We start from the raw sequence: 13,755 nt of genomic DNA on the forward strand, positions 1-13,755 counted from the left end.
TTTGTAGGCCATATAGGCATTAGACGGTGGACTCCCATCATATTATGTACATACAGTAATCCTTTTAGTATTTTAATAGGGAGGATTAAGAAAAGTTGTATGTCCTGGTCCAGCAGGAAAGAGCCCTGTGATTATCCTCCTACATGCTGGCAACCATGGTGCTTTTTCTGATTAGTAGGCCTAACACAACATCATGTTTGTGTTAGAGCAATATGGAAAAATGGAGCATGAATATCCCAATTAGGTATAAAAAATGGTAATGAAACCTCATTCATATAAAATATTTGTATTTTATTAGAATCATTAAAAATTAGGTTTGAATTGTACACAAATTTCTATATTAGTAGGTCGTCAGACCGGTAAAAACACAAATTGTATAACAGTGCAACAAATAATTAGTAGATGTTAGCATGAGGTCAGTTCAATGTATACATACATGTACAACCTATAAGTCATAACATTAGCACTTATGAAAAATTCTGAACAAATCCAGAAAATGGAAGGAGACAAAGAGCATTGTGCAAAGTGATACAATGGTGCCATATGAGAGACAGATGGCGCTCCAGCATCCTGATCGCAAACACACCGTACTGATAATGGAAGGTCACATATGATAAAGTTATTATGTGTGCATCGCAAGGACATCATGTGAGTCACATGGCACAAAGAAATAAGGAAATGACAATGCTGTGGAACAGGTTGTAACATGAAAACCACAAAACGAATGCTCACCCATAAAGTGCAATGTGCCTGTGCGTCAAAAAGCCCCCATAGGCATCCTTGCGATGCACGCATAATAACTATCATATGGGACCATTTATGGAAAATATTCCATTAAACTGTATATGTTTGGCATGATTTTTAAAGGGGTTATGCAGTTTAATTGGCATTTTGGTAGTTACAGACTCCCTTTAATATGTCACATCTTGTGCCAGAAAATGAAATGTATTCTAGCCAACAGCATAGATTTCAGTTATATTGCTCCCTTTTGGTAAGCCCTGTTCAAAAGTACGAAATGGTCAAACATTTGCGAAGATATCAGTTCAATTTGTAAATGACCTGAAAACAAGGCTGCATTAAGGAAATTGTCATTTTAATTAAATGGCAAAAGAAATACACAACTGACTCAGTAACCTGTAAAATAAAGCAGGCACTTCATTATTTCTTCCACACAGTGCCCAGTTTCAGATGTGTTACAGATCAGAAGTTTCAGCGGTGTTAGAGTCTAAAGTGTAATAGATATTCTAATAAAAGTATCAAAAATAATAAGAATTACATACAGTGAACAAAATCAATTACATTACTGTCTGCTCTAAAGTGAGGCTAGTAAACATGATTGTGCTGATATGAGTACGGTATCCATTAGAATTATTGTTTATCTGAAAATGCTTCATGATCATATACTTACTATATAAATTCTGAATTCTGCTGTGAAAGACCCCAATTCTCTGCCGTTCTCAACAACTACATGTTCCATTATGATTATAGAAACAATCAGTAAGGCCCATATAGATGGCACATCATCACTAGTGATTGGCTGTTACAGTAAGGTGCAAGTGTAACATGTACTTACCGTGCAGTAGAAATCAGCAGGGGACAACACAACTTTCGGCCTAGAAGCAGTAATTAATCATCAACTGATGCATTTTGCAGAGTTAAGTACCATAGTTTCTCATCATTTGTTATAGTCACTGCATATTCTGTTGTGTGTTTTATTATTTTCCCCTACTAAAGTTTAATTCTTTAAGTATGTGCCACCCCTTTATTGTGTGCTTTAATCTTTAAAAATACTTAATTTTAAATATTGGTAAAAAAAAAAAAAGTCTTTCACACGTCCATATAAAACCAGTGCCGTAAAAAAAAAGTACTGCTGTCAGTGTTTTGGTTCAGTGTGTCATCACTGTGTAATAGGTATTACATCAGTGTGCCATACATGCATCCATTATAGATAAATTATTAAATTACAAAGCTTCTCCTATACTTTGCAATATTAAACATATACAGCACACGGATGGCACACGTTGGACACATGGATGCCATACATGTTCTGTATGTGTTTTTCATGGATCCATAGACGGGTATGGCCCTCGTCATCCGTGCTGCTCTAAAAAAAATGGACATGTCTCTGTGTCTTTTGCACGGACACGGTCCTTGTAAAAATGCGGACATATGCATAGCACCATAGGTTATAATTGGTATGTGTGGTATCCGTAAAAAAAAGGATACCACACATAACAGAAACACATGTATGTGAAGGAGGACTTACATACATATAAATTGCACACATTTATGTGTTTTACAAGCATTCTGTGGTTCACCCAACAAACGGACGCAGCCTTGTGTAAAAGGGCATGACATGGTCTGGTACCAAACACCAAAAAAAGCACCAAAATTTTGACAAAAATTTCTGGCTCAAACTAGTGCAACTAAACGATTGTGTAAATTTATACCAGACATTGCACCAAATTTTACAATCAATCAACGTAAATCACTGTAAAAAAATTGGCATATTTGTCTAGTAAAAAGATTAAGAAGTTTACACTGTCTAAAAGGGAGACACTTTTAATAAATATGCACAAGTGTCTAGATACATTGTGGGTGATGAATGGTAACCTTATTGTCTTACACTTGCTGCAGGTGAGGAATAGAAATTTGAGACAAATCAGTAGAACTGAAAAAAATTATTGAATTGCTTCAAATAATCCTAGAGAAATAAAACCTTGAGGTGAGAGATCCAAGTTCCAGGCACAATTTCTCTTTAAATGAAAGAAATCTCTATTGGGACAGCTTACATCCTTCTTCCCAATTGTGATGAAGAATTATGTATTTTCTCATTGCTGGAGCTGCTGCTTTCTTTGTCAAAGTCAAACATAACATAATCTTCTACAATTATTTCTGAAAAGAATAAAGAAAAAGGTAAACACAAAGCACAAAGACATGATTCCTGATGCACAAAAATACAAACAAAGAGATAAGTATTCCTTCCAATAATCTAGCTGAAGCACAGACTTGAACAAACTGACCTGAAAGATCTATGAACTGAACAATGCAGGCTGTGAAATAATATGCATTAGGAATAGAAATCCGGGCATTAAGAAATCACACAATGACAAAATGTGGGGAACAGTGGAGCAAATTAGGCATAGAGGAGCATTGTTAAATGGTGGCATAAAAATTGATAGAGGATATTGGCAGACATAGCAGAATAGTCGTACAGTAGGGAGAGGCAAAAAGAATAGCAGATCATTAGAAGTCTAACAGCTGGAGAAATACGAAATACAAAGAAGCAACTTAGTAATGAAAATGCAGAAATCTGAAATAGATCGTAGTAATAAAGGGTAGGTGGGAAATTTTGTTCTATTTCAGAGCTGTACTTTTGGAAGCACATAGGTTGATAACTTTATGGGAATGTGTCTTGACCTTTTTAGGAATATTAAGAATGTATTATTGCAGAACTCAAAGGGCTGAATTGTAATCCCTCTGAATTAACACAAAGAAATATGAACAAACTGAAATTAAATTAAATCCTACAAGAATCAAATTCATGCTGAACAATCTCTAGCTGCTAAAGGTCATTTTTACGATCTTTTAAGTTGTATTCTAAAAAAAATACAAAGACATCCAAATTTCTTGCTTTTTTGAAGTGAAGCATTTTGCTAAACCTCAAATATCTGGATTTTATGTAAACTTTGCAAATATATATATATATATATATATATATATATATATATATACATACATACACAACTCTAGCAAAAATTAAGAGACCACCACATCGAAAACCATGTCATGGGCAGCCCAATCTCCAGACCAGAACCCCTTTGAAAACATCAGGAATCTAATTGTGAGCAGGTACCAGGATGCAGTAATAGTCGGAGGCAGAACAAGGGTTAACAAAGGGATTTAATGAAACAGTGTTACTCCACACAGGGAGAGGGTAAATGAGGGGGATACGGATACTAAAACTGTGTCTGGTGGGCGTAGGAATAACAGGGGCAATGAAGGGTTGAAGAAAGCACAAAGGTATCAAACTTATCAGTCCGGCGGTGTTGAGGATCAGTCTCAGTGAAGATAGCGGTGGCGTTCCGGCCAGAACACCTGAAGAATCCGGCGGCGTCCTGGTCTGAGATGGATCCTGGGTTCCGGTGTCGTTGGGGATCCTGGAATGTCCTTTTGCGGGTCCTGGTTCCATGATGGGTCATGCTGGAGAGAGAACAGTCCCTTCTTTTTAAGTGTCGGCAAAACACTAATACAGGCAGGAGAGTATATGTTCCACGGCCGCACTCAGTTCACGGCTTGGATGTCGAATCTCGAACCTTGCCCCCTGTGGTCTGGTCGTAGGGAGGGCTCACTCATACTCAGTGACACTGCAGAAGTGGATGAAGAAAGAAGGGGCAGCGTCCAATCCAGGTGAAAAAGAGTAGAAAAGTCTTTATTCTGCCATCAAGTCATACAACGTTTTGACCCAGCATGGTCTTTGTCAAGTATACAATATGGTGCAAATGGCCACCTTAAATAGTGTGGAGCTAAGTCAGCACCAATCACCATCAAGGGGCAGTCTTTATTAAATACATCTAAATCACATAGAAAAACATTACAATGTGTATACAACATATACTGTATAGTATTATCAACATGACAATTTAAAAAACAATTCCATATAAGAATTATGCATTAAACACACAAAGCATCAGGGCAGGACGCAACCCTTCTGTGCATATCCCAATCATAGCAAAGCTACCCGGTTGTCATGGTATCCTTCAGCCAATCAACAGGTCCTCATATGTAAACAATCACATTGCCCAATACCAGATAGTAAATAAATTGGCGCTCCAATCTAAATGGCCCAATCCCCACCTTCCTTACAAAAACATTCCAATAGTAATGTCCATAGGCCGTCCAGCCGCCGCCCGCGCATATGCACAAGCTACATCCGGCGCGTGGACACGCACAATCACGTGACCGCATCACCAGACACAGCCCACAGGAGCGCTGGATATACCGCACGTCCATCACCGAGCCAGGGAGGCGCCAAAGTGTACAGACACCTGGCCACACCCCTGGCATGCCCATGGCCCACACTCGCACCGCGCTCCTATGGGAGATCAGGACAAAACCTGAAGCCAACTCCATGGCAGCTATACAACTAAGGAATATGACTCCACAATCAGAGTTCCCATGTACATTATATAGGGATTTGGCAGGCAAGGAAGAAAAATGTGGCTTGGATGTCGAATCTCGAACCTTGCCCCCTGTGGTCAGGTCATGGGGAGGGCTCACTCATACTCAGTGACACTGCGGAAGTGGATGTCAGGGATCTTAGGAGCCATCTTTTCCTACAGTCTCCGGTAAGTCTCCATAGGCCTCTCTGACTTGAGCCTATTTTGTCCTGACTGTACAGCACGGGAGGGCTCTCACTCTGCCTCCGCACAATACAGCTTCCCGCCAACTGAGCTCCTGTTCCCACACATTGTTCCCCTCTTATACCCTCTTCGTTCCTGATCTCAAGTTCAAAGGTCTGTCCGGGGCACTAAACTCTCCTCCCTAAAACTTGGGTGACAGCACCTATGGTTCCAGACTCGTCTCGACAAGGCATGCCGAGGCAGGCTCTCGTCCTTACATTTCCCCTTCCTTTGTGCTCTCCATTCCAAGGGGCATGATCTGTTGCAACAGGCATTTACATTCTCCTGTTCCAGGGGCATAGCCTGCAGCCAAAGAAGCTGGTCGTGTATTTCGGAGCTCCAAGGCCCCATCTGGAAATCCAGCTAACATCTCCCCCCCAGAGACCCATCTTCATCCACAGTTAGCTGAGGGGGTCCCCCGGGGACTAGTTGAGTGGATTTTGGCCACTTTCCGGGTCCCTGAACCCACCCGGCGGCAGATTGTGATAGAGGCCTCCACGCGGCGTCCAAGCCTGCCGGAATCACGCTATCTCATACGTGAATGCCCACCCTGAACCACTTTCTCCCTTCTGTGGGGACCGGAGGACGAGGAAGCCTGAACTTACCTCCCTGGTTCCTGACCTGAAGCGCTGGGGAGGCGGCTCAGAGGTGACCAGTGAGTGCCGCGGTACCCAAGACGTGTTGCGGCCCGCACTTCCAACAAGACTGCAGCCTGGAGTTGCAGCTTGAGCAACCGAGGCGGAATCAGAGATTGGGACTCTGTAGCAGGAGGTGAAGCTGCTGGGGAGCTTGCTAGCGGCGGACAGAAGCGGTGAGAGGCTCTCCCTGGAGATCGGCAGCAAGCAGAAGCGGGAAGACCGGAGGTCCTGCCGGGAAGCGCTTGCGCCGCCGTGTCACCCGGGTCCCGAGCGGAGGAGGGAGCTTCTCCGGAGATCACCTGCAGCTGCAGCCAGAGGTAAGAAGACCCGGGAGCAGCACTCGGCAATAGTGCTATAACAACCCGACTGTGACCGACGGGGAAACAGCGCCACTCCACCAGTCCTCTATCCCCTGGGCTCTATCCACACCCAGGGACACTCCTGGGGCTGCTACTCATGCCGTGTCCCTGGCTGGCTATAAGACTTCAGCTCTGAGGTGCAGACACCTGTCCCTTAACCCTCGTCCTGATCTGCCGCTCGCTGAAGCGGAGTCCCCGCAGCACGGGAGAGCATTGGTGAGGTGAGAGCTGCACCGCTGTGGCTGATCGCGGTCACTATAAACTCTGTGAGCCTGCGGCGCTCCTGAGCGCGTACTGGGGGATTCGGGTGAAGTCTGCAGACAGAGGGAGGCCCAGAGGATCCTTCTGCTATTAAAGCCTTGTGCCTCAGCGCCAGTCATCAAAGCGGAATAACCTGGAGAACAACACCCTTGTGTGGGGTCCGTAATCCCCACTACTTGCAAGACTACCATACCCTCTATAGTACTGTGCTTTTGCCCAAGATAACATATAGACCTAGCCATAAGTGAAATTCATTGCTAAGCTGCAACTGGGAGGGTTTGGGGGGACCCTGGAGCTTCCGAATTGAGCTGAGACCAACAAATAGAGAAGATTCCACCCATCTAAATCTATTAAAAGCACCAATAACCAGAAGGTCTCAAGCAAACTGACATGTGCTTTCTTTATCAGCACGAAGGATTATACCAAAACAGCGCATCACAACAAGATAAAACGCAATCTCTCTCCCACATCTTTGTATAACGCACAAACAATGACCTACTAATTCACCAAACTGCCAGCAGGGGGAGACAAAAAAACACTTATCTGTAGTCTTCTCCCCCCCAAAAAAAGAAAAAGGCCATGGGGAAATCTGGAGTAAAGACTCTAAGAGGATCTACATTCTCCTGTTCCTTGCACAATTTGTCTCCAGACGAAATGTTCCTGGTCAAAATGGTTAGGGAGTCTTCCTGCAGTTCAAAGTTCAGAGCTATGTAAACTGGGAATCTCGGTCGAGTCCTGAGAGGTGGATGAATTTGGTTGGACCGACAGGGCTGAAGACATCCAATACAGGTTGAACAGTCATTTTGGGAATTACCAGAGTCTCTGGAGTCTCAGATGTCTCTGGTGTCCATTCTTCTTTCTCTTCCACTGTCACCTGTTCTTCACATTTTTCTTCCTAAACTTGAGTCACAGGTGGGGTCTCAGCAGGAGGAGCCTCTTCTTCTTTTACAATGGGATCATGAGATACACACGATCGGAGCATGTTTCAATGAACCACACGGGGAGGGGCACTCTTCTTCGGGTCGGATTTCATAGATGGGCCCACCAGGGTGGATTTGATGCATGACCCGGTGTGGTGTTTCTTCCCACATTTAACCCAGCTTGATACGTGGACCTTTTTCTCTCACCAGCACCTGATCTCCAGCCTGCAGAGCTGTCACTCACAGTGGGGCCACTGCAACATGTTCCAATTCTTGAAACCGTGTCTGTACCAGGCGATGCAGGGTCTGAAGCCGATGCCGATGTTCTTGCACCCAATTGGACACCCCGTGTCCACTGGTAGTTCACCTCTGGGTCCAGCTCAGTAATCTCTTTGCCGACTCAGCCAAAAAGTAGGGAGTACAGTGTGTGTCCCGTAGTGTTATGGACTCTGTTCTTATACACCCATACCAGTTATGGTACAAACTCCAGCCAAATGGCCTTACGATCCTCCTCTAAGGTTCTCAACATTTGGATGAGGGTGCGGTTAAAACGTTCTTAGGTCCCGTTGCCCTGAGGGTGGTAAGGAGTCGTTCGTGACTGTTCAATCTGGTATAAATGATGCAGCTCCTCCATTACCTTCCCCAGGAAGCAGGCTCCCTGATCTGAATGTATTCTCTTCAGACATCCATATACCTGAATGAAATTTTTGCAGATGGCATGTGCTGTGGCCTCTGCAGTTTGGTCTCAAGTTGGGGTCACTACCACAAATTTAGTGAAATGATCTACCATCACCAGGCAATGCTCATATCCTTGGCAAGCTGGTCCTATCAGTATATAGTCGATCGTCAGCATGTCTAATGGGGCTGAGGTCACTACTGTCTGAAGAGGAGCTCTCTGCTCCTGTGGTTTGGGCAGCTCACAGTTCCTGCATTGCCGGCACACCTCTTCAACCGCAGTTTTCAGTAGAGGATGATAAACTGTTTTTTGCAGCCAGTGTAGAGTTTTTCCAGGACCAAAGTGTACTCCTTGTTCATGGGCCTCTTTTGCAACTTCATGCACGAGTGTTCCCAGAATCAGCACTTGCCAGACAATGGGTAAAGCTTTCTGGAGCTGCATCTTCCGGTAGTACAGGAGCCCGTCTTTCAGATGTAAACTTTCCCACTGCCAAAGTATTTGCAAAGCTCCAGTGGACAAAGTTTCTCTCTTGCTCTTGCTGGGCAGTTGTTTTAGGGCCACCCAAGACCGGATCCGTGTGAGATCCTCATCTTCTTGCTGAATTCTCACCAATTCATCACGAGGCTGTCTTAGGATACTTTTTGGGACACCCGCTGGTACCTGATCCTGCGTCGCTTTCAATGTCCTCACAGAACCTCGAGAACAGGAACTTCCTCATCCTCAAGTTCTTCATCCCATTTGGGACCAGGCTCTCCATGTGGGACTCTGGACAAGGCATCTGCATGTGTGTTTTCAGGCCCTAAGGCAGTAAGTGATTTTCTATCGGAATTTGGCCATTCTTGCTATCCAGCATTGTTCTAAGTTAATTAACTTCGCATTCTCCAGATGAGCCAGCGGGTAATTGTCAGTACGCACCAGCACTTTGCACCCTGCCAAATATTCCACAAACTTTTTTGGTCACAGCCCACACCAGTGCCAGCAGCTCCAACTTCAATGAGCTGTAATTGTCGGGATTTCGTTCGGAGTCATGAAGGGAGCGACTCGCATATGTAATTAGCTGTTCTTTCCCATCTTGGAGTTGTGACACGACTGCTCCTAGTCCTTGCAGGATGACATCCGTGTGAAGAATGAAGGGCTTTGAAAAGTTGGCATAGGCCAGCACTGGTGCCTCTGTCAGGGCGGTTTTTAGAGTTTGAAAAGCCTGTTCCTGCCGTTCTCCCCATTGTATGTCCCGATTCTTTGCTCCAGAAGGAACGCCCTTCAACAGTTCCAGCAATGGGTTCACTATGTGCGTGAAGTTCTAGTAGCCAGTTAGTTCCAAGAAGGCTCTTAAGTCCTTTACGGTCTTCGAAGTGGGCCAGTCTCACACTGCTGCAATCTTCTCTGGGGATGGTTTTACCCCTTCTGTTGAAACCACGTGCCCTAGGTATTCAATCTGAGTACGGAACAGGTGGTATTTTGAGGGCTTTATTTTCAAGACATGCACTTGAAGTCGGCTCAACACTCGCTCTAGTTGTTATAGATGTTCATCAAACGTGCCGGCATAGATGATTATGTTGTCCAGATAGATCAGTGTGGCTTCAAAATTCAGGTCCCCCAGACACTTCTCCATGAGCTGTTGAAAAGTTCCTGGAGCATTTGCCAGCCTGAACAGCATACGATTAAATTCAAACAGCCCCATTGGTAGTGTAAAGGCCGTCTTTGCTCGGTTGTGCTCTGACATTGACACCTGCCAGTAGCCACTTACCAGATCCAGCGTAGAAAAATACTTTAGGTGTCCAAGGGCAGAGAGGGACTCTTCTACACAGGGCAGTGGATATGAATCCAGTACAGTACAGTGGTTTAATTTGTCATAGTTCACACAGAATCGAAGGGTTCCATCTTTTTTTCTGACAAGGGCTATTAGAGCGGCCCACGGGCTCTGGCTTTCCCGGATCACTCCATTCTGTAGTTTATCAGAGAGCATCCCCTTTACTTCCTGATACCGCTGTGGAGGAATCTGTTGACAAGGCTCTCTTATGGGGGCCGCTTGTCCCGTTGGGATCTCGTAGGTGATAGCGGTAGTACAGCCGAAGTCTTCATCGTGCTGAGAGAACACATCCTGATAGCATCCCAGCAGGACTTCCACTTGTTGTATCTGGCTAGGTGTTACCCCAGTAAGATCAGCCCGCATCTGGTCAAGTATTTTCCGCCCCTCTTTTTTCTGGAATGGCTCTGACGCAGAGAGAGTTCTTACAGCTATGATCCGGGGGTCTTCTTCCCTTGCGGTCAATTGGACGGTCTGGGGTGGTATTAATTCTTCTGGCATGCCGATGACTTGGGCTACCTCACTCCTGGGGGACAAAGTGAGTGGTTCTTCCATTAAATTTATACAGCGCACTGATACCTTTCCTTCACATACGGTAGCCAGCATCCGTTCGACCAATAACCTGGGTGGTAAATTTCCAGAGTGGCTGGCTCCAATTGTATCTCTACCCCTTCCAGGGGTGTGCAGGCCCGGATAGGCAAGGATAGCATGGTCTGTCCAGGAGGCATTTTCAGTCCACTGGTTGCTGGGGTAAATATCTTTCCCAGCACTTTCCCTTCACCAGAGGCTTCTTGGGCCTGTGCCGACCGTATCAATTGCTGGAATAACTTTCTCTGGGGTGTCTGTGAACTCCACTGTTGCAGGAATACATCCGGGGCCTCGCTCATCAGCACACTTCCGAACTCATTCAACACATTCATCCCCAAGGTGACCGTGTACCCCCGTTCTATGTCCCCCAAGGTCAGCACCACTCCTTTGCGGCCCAGATCCTTTCTGCAGACCTTAATTTGCATCCACACCACCCCTGCCACTGGGATGGGTAGTTGATTGGCTGCCGTCAATCTTATCACCTGCCCCCATACAGGCCACATCGCCTGGGGGAAATGTCTTCAATAGTATGCCTCTAGCATCGTGGTCACTTGAGAACTGGTATCCACCAGGCATCACACAGCCCACCCATCAATTTCAGCTGAGACTAATGGACACACAAACTAGATTAGTGAGACTTCTGGTTCTTCTCACTGACTGTTCAGGCTCCGAGCGGCTTCCCCCATTCTCGGAGGCTCCTAGTTTAATGGGAGCGGCTGTAGAGGCCATCCGCTTTGCAGGCAGACCCGAGCCATATGTCCGAGCTCTCCACATAGAAAGCAGGTAGGGAGTTCTTCCCATCGAGTTGTCCTTTCTCCCCGTCTCGACTCTGAGTAAGTTCTGGTCCCTGGGACACTCAAGGAAGTCATTTTCTTCTTAGTCTCTGTCAAATCTTCCCTTGTGGGTAAGATTTCTCTGTGCAGGTCTTTGGCCCAGCCTGGTTCAGTAACCGAGCTGCTCATGGCCACCGCTCCGCTCCGAACCTTCGCCACTGACACTGTCGCCCCTGTTCTTGCTCTTGCGCCCACGCTTAACCTCCCACCTTTGCAAATGTCATATTTGGGTTTACTCTCAAGTGCTCTCGCAGGGCCTGTTTCAGCTTCTCTTGATATCTTTTCTCTTATAGAAGGCCTGCAGATGTCCTCTTTAAAGCATCCAGCAGTTGTCCTCATCATGTTCATGTTCCATCTACCTTGGTATCGCCGTTCCATCTGCTTAATATCCTTATTAAATCTTTTTCCTTGCTCTTCGCTAACAGTAACAAGGTTTTCAAGAAAGTAGTTCAAATGTAAAAAATGTAGCTTCAAATACATCAGACAACGCAAGGCTTTGAAAATGTATCAGAATGTTCTCCACGATGGACTTATATTTTGAATCTTTGTTGTCATCTTGACATTTCTTCACAACTTCTGTAAAAGAATCCCAAGCCAATTTCTTAGCAGATTTTATTTTTGCTTCGAATATGTTGTCCTTCATGATTTTCTGAATATCTGGACCCACAAAAATGCCTTCATTCAGTTTTGCTTTGTACAGTTCCTGAAACTTGGTACACAGTTACTTAAAAGTCTCTCCTTTCGGTAGAGATTTCACAAACTGATTCATCAGTCCAAGCTTAAAAGGAACCTGTCACCAGCAAAAACGCCATTAACCTGTACATATGGGCTTAATATTAGTCTTTTATAGCACTCGTTGTTTCTTAGTTGGTGGAATGCTTCCATCTTGTACATTATGGTTGGCCATAATAGAACATTTCCACCCTTGTCTGCTTATTTATTACCACTTCTATCAATTGTCTGAGTTCATATAAAGTGCTCCTTTGTTCCCATCACCCATCCCTTCTCACCACCAGGTTGCATATGGCTGTATTCTATGTCTATTTATTTTGACATCTATTTTCTTGATGTATTAGACCTTTCTCCATTATCTTGACAGCTTGGTTCTTTTCTTTTCTTCACAAGGCATATGTATTTTTTGAAATATACTATACAATACTGCTGTAATTGTCATCTACTAGTGTTGAGCATTCCGATACCGCAAGTATCGGGTATCGGCCGATACTTGCGGTATCGGAATTCCGATACCGGGATTCCGATACTTGCCGCGTATCGGATACCGGAATCGGAAGTTCAAAGATTCAAAATGCAGAAATTCAGCCAATGAGAATGATTCCAAGTGTGGGCACATCCTGTTTAGCATGGAGGGCATGAAACTACTGGCAAGGCTGTGATTGGCTGCTGAAATGATGTCATGCTGCAGTTTAAAAGTCGCTGGCGCCATTTTGCGATCACTCTGCTGTGAATTCAGTTAGTGACAGGACGCTGTTTGCTGACTGAGGGACAGTTTAGAGATAGCGATTTGCTTCTTTGTGCTTTCCAAAGGCTAATTTAGCAACCGCTGTGTTCACCTACTATTCACCTTGCTTTTGCCTTGTAGCGCTGTTTTCACAGCGATCTGCAAGGTCTGTGTGTGTGTGTGTGTGTGTGTGTGTGTGTGAGTGCAGCCCACTCTCTAGTCTGAGTGCAGCCACATAGGCCATCCATAGCTGGTTGTATTCAGTTCAGGGAGGGTGGTTCATTGCCTCATACTGTTCTTTTTTTTTTTTTTTTTTTTTCAAGTAGTGTAGTCTGCTGCTAATTTATTCAAAAAAATCCTATTAGTGTCTTTCCACCCGTCTCCAGCTAATTTGTGGAAAAACACTACATAGGATAAAGTAGAGGAGGGTTTTTGGGCCTTGCAGCGCCGTTTACGGCTGTCTGCACGGTCTCCGTGTGATTGCAGCTCGCCCTGTAGTCTGTGAGCAGCCATAGCCTGGTTGTCTCCAGCTCAGGGTTGTTCACTGCGTCATACCGCCAAATCAATTTTCTTTTTTTTTTTCAAGTAGTGTAGGTTGCTGCTAATTTATTTAAAAAAATCCTATTAGTGTCTTTCCACCCGTCTCCAGCTAACTTGTGGAAAAACACTACATAGGATAACGTAGAGGAGGGTTTTTGGGCCTTGCAGCGCCGTTTACGTCTGTCTGCACGGTCTCCGTGTGACTGCAGCTCTATCTGTTGTCAGTTCAGCCCCCAAAAAAGAAATAAATAATAAAGTTCACCAAACACACC

General features: G+C 44.8%; 1 long non-coding RNA gene across 2 annotated transcripts in view; it reads right to left on the bottom strand.

Annotated features, from left to right (window-relative positions):
• Nucleotides 1-272: 272 nt before the first annotated feature.
• The window catches only part of LOC143810018 (uncharacterized), a 95,674-nt gene continuing 82,191 nt past the window's right edge, over nucleotides 273-13,755 (bottom strand). For both annotated transcript variants that reach the window (XR_013222602.1, XR_013222601.1), the window contains exon 4: nucleotides 273-2,895. This is a non-coding gene — a long non-coding RNA (uncharacterized LOC143810018). The remainder of the gene's footprint in view (nucleotides 2,896-13,755) is intronic.

The sequence above is a fragment of the Ranitomeya variabilis genome, chromosome 2 (genome assembly GCF_051348905.1).
Source record: "Ranitomeya variabilis isolate aRanVar5 chromosome 2, aRanVar5.hap1, whole genome shotgun sequence".
Lineage (NCBI taxonomy): Eukaryota > Metazoa > Chordata > Amphibia > Anura > Dendrobatidae > Ranitomeya > Ranitomeya variabilis.